Below are 3,960 nucleotides of genomic sequence, written 5' to 3'. Positions count from 1 at the left end.
TTTTTTCCTTTTAATAATTATTTCTTAAATGCTTTGCTTAATTTGACTCAGTTCCTCTTCCATGCTTTTCATTGTTTCACCATTTTGGCAAGAAATACCTTCTAATTCTGATACTCTTTCTTCTGCCTCATTCATTCTAGTATGGAGACTTTCCACTGAATTTTTAATTTGCTCCATTGTGTCCTTCATTTCTAATAATTCTCCTTGATTTTGTTTCAGTGTTGCTATTTCCTGTGTGACATTCCTTAAATTTCTGCATGTGTTTCTCATTCTTGATAAGAAGCTTTATAACAAGTGCTTTGAATTCTTTATCCCCCATTTATCAATGTATTCCTCAGTTAATTCTGAGGTGGGCAAAGGCTTTTGCTCCTTTGCAGGGGAGTCTTCAGTAATATTCATTGTGCCTCTATCTCTTCTTTTGCTCTTGGTCATTGTACTTCTGGTTTGGAGATTTTTCTTCCTGGGGCAGGTTTCTAAGCTGTGTCATCCACAATTCAATTTTATTTATTGCATGTGTCCCCAGTTCTTTGTTTGCAGTCACTTGTGCCACTCCCTCCAGTGAGTTTCATGTCTGGACACATGTGGTTAGGCTTCCAACATGGTCTCAGTAGCCCCACCACTTTACACCTCCTGTAATCTTGTGCTGTGGTTGCACTGTTGCCTGTACAAACTTTCTCCCGCTTTCGGTTTGAGCAGTTCCCAGGGTCAGGGAGACATCAGATGTCATAAATAACCAGGTTGTTGGCAGTGCTGATCTTGCTGGAACCTGCTAAATATTATGTCTGAAGGCCACCTGGACCTATTTTGACCCATAGGATGCCAACATCAGTTTTATTTTCCATGTGGGACCAGAGAAATGCACTGAGTTCAGTGAGTTCACTTCTAGCACAACGCATGCACAGCTTATTGTTGTCCCTCCAGTCTCACAGCTTTTGCCTCACTGTACAAAATGGCACTTGATGTACCACTGGTAGAGTTCTGGATCTGCTGGCTATTAGTTCTGGGGGCCTCCCCAACCTATTTTGTGTGGAACCTGTAGGATGCCATATTGATGCAATGAACTCAGCCAGAAATGAGTTCACCCATCCCACAACCTATGCCTCCCTACACAAAATGGAGCCCAATGCAGTTCTGGTGGGGGTCTGGGCTGTGAAATCCACCCTGTTCCTGTACCACTTGTTTGGGATCTGCTGCTGCTTCCTCTCCCTACTCCTGGTCAAATCAAACAAATTAGCAGGATGGGCAGTGCTTTGCCTGGGTTTGCTTGCTGAGTTCCCAGTCAACTCCCCTTCACATCTGGCTGCCGGGTAGAGCTCTAGCCACTGGTGAAGCTCAGATTGCCACTCACTGACTACTGCTCGCATATGTCACTGCAATACCACACCATAGTTCCCACTGCTTTCCCATGTCTGTCAGTCTCCAGGCTTCCCTCTGCCAGCCACCCGTCCTCTCCTATTTCCTAGATTTTACCCTCTCTGTTTTGCCCTGGCTAATGATCCTTATTCTGTCATCTTGATTCTCTAGGTACACTTTCATGAATTAAAAATAGAATGGGTTGAGTGTTGCTGCACAGCAAGCCGAAGTGCCACTTGTGATACTGGCATTCCATATCAGAGTTCTGGTCCCTCAAGCTCTGATCCAGCTTCCTACTAGTGCATCTCAGAAGATAGAAGAATGTCCCTTTGTTACAGGATGATGAAGGCAATCTTGGTTCTTGTCTCAACACTGAAGAAATTTTTTATGTGGACAGTGATAATGAGCAAAGCAAGATATTTATTAAGGTGTGACACCCCCTGCAGCGGTCAGGAGCTGCCCCCTCCCCAAGCTAAAATTCTTTGCCCTTGATGTAAACTCAGACCCCACCCAGGCCTTCTCAGGACCATTCCATTGACTTCTACTGGCTTCCCCAAAACTCCACCCTGATGGTCCTGGAGAACCACTTCAGGTATGGGAGCCTAGCTGCAGTCCAGTCAAATCAAAGGTTGCCAAGGGGTTAAGTTCAAGTAGAACAAACAGGGCTTCTCAGAACCATTCTCTGGAACTGGGCGCAATTCTCAGAGAGAGGGGGGTGATACGGACAATTCCCTGATGAGTGAAGGTTTCCAGTTTAGGCATAAGAGAAATATTAATGGATACCAACTCCCAGTTAAGGATATTATGGGCCAGGTCCCTCCACATAGCAACAGCAATAGAGTATAGGATCAGGTGTTGTTGTCCAGTAGGTTAAACTACCATCTGTATCTTAGATGAGCAACAGTTTGAGTCCTAGCCATTTAGGGAGTGAACCTGCAGAAGGAAACTCTTTGTATTTCCCTCTCTCTGCATATAAATAATAAATAAATAAATAAATAATAAATAAATAATTAATAAATAAATCTTTTATATATATATATGTACATATATGTAGTTAGAATAGGATTCAGTGATTAAGTGCATTAGCCTTGAAGTCAAGAGTGGGATTAAGTCCAAATTCTGCCACATATTAGATATTTTAGTATCAGAGATATTGCCCAATCAGTCTATGCCTCAGGCCAAAATGATGCCTAATCATGTGGGTGGTTGTAGATATTAACTGAGGTCATGTGTCAGGCAACCTGGCTCCCAGCAATCCGCTAATAAATATGGCTACCTCATTATCAGTATTATGAGAGATGGATGAGTAATAAAAAGCAGGGAAGCAGGCATTGTGGCACATCAGGCTAATCTGCTGCTTGGGAGGCTCGTATCCCTCATCACAGTCTTACCTCTGTCTCTGTTTCTGAGTTGGCTCCTTGCTGAAGTGCTTGGGAGGCAAGAGATGATGGCTCAAGAATTTAAGTCTCTGCATCCACTTGGAGACAGATTGAGTTCCTGGCTCCTAGTTTTGTCCTGACCCAGCCCGGATTGTTACGGGCAGTTAGGGGAGTGAGCCAATAAATGAGCTCTCTCACTCTTTCTCTCTCTCTGTCTTTTCCTCTAGTATGTGTGTAACTTTCTCTCAGACAAATAAACAGTTTTAAAAGGCAGTGGGGGGTTGGCCTAATGCACAATTTGATCATAATCCTATATTTTATGTGTGTATGATAAATAAGACATAGTCAGGATACACAGGGTCAGATATAGGTACATAAGGGTCTATAGGACTGCCTTTAACCTGCACAGAGAAAACAACAGGCTACAAGAGATTATCAATATGTAAGATACTACACTAAGGTATATGGGAAGATAGAGATGCAGCCTTCCGGTTATGCCCTCTTTGGGTGAGGGGCTCTGCCCCTTCCTGTCTCTCTACTCACCTGATGGGTTATCCAAGGAGATGCTAAACACACGGCTGGAGGAATGTTAGCCTTGCATTGCAGTGGCATGAGGCAAAAACATTCTGGAAAAACAGTTCCTTTGTTTAAAATAGAAAGTTAAAAGGAAGCCAAGCTAACACATGACAAATGACTGATTATCTGGGTCTCTTAGACAGAATTGAAAAAAAAAAAGCGCACCCCTTCACTTCTCCCACAAGAAGAGGAGGAATTGCTGCTACCCAAATACACATTTGGGAAGATTCTCCAGCCAAGCCGGGCGCTAACTGAGTAGGCGATTTCACTTCACCGTCAGTCCGTTCATAAAAGACTTTCCTAATTCACTGCGGCAGACACGGCAAGATAAAAATGTTAAGTACATCCTCACTGGGAGGAGACTGAAGCCTCCACACTCAATCAAAGATTTGCAATAATAGGATTCATTTTAAAAAGAAAAGAAAAACAAAGAAAAAGGGGGACGGAGGACAGATGGGATTAGAAAATGTTGCAGTAAAGACTGTTGGATGAGATGAGCTCACAGCCCCCGGCTGTCTTTTGTGGACCCGCACAATGATCCCCGAGCCAGACTGGATTAGCCAGCCTTGCGACTAAGGTGGGAGTCTGGAGAGCAGCGGCGGCGACCAGAGCGGCTGGTTCCCAGGCACTTGGGGGAGCAAAGACCAGAACG

Source organism: Ochotona curzoniae, unplaced genomic scaffold (assembly GCF_017591425.1).
Source record: "Ochotona curzoniae isolate NIBS_2020 unplaced genomic scaffold, NIBS_Ocur_1.0 contig_1071, whole genome shotgun sequence".
Lineage (NCBI taxonomy): Eukaryota > Metazoa > Chordata > Mammalia > Lagomorpha > Ochotonidae > Ochotona > Ochotona curzoniae.
Note: the sequence above shows the minus strand (reverse complement) of the source record.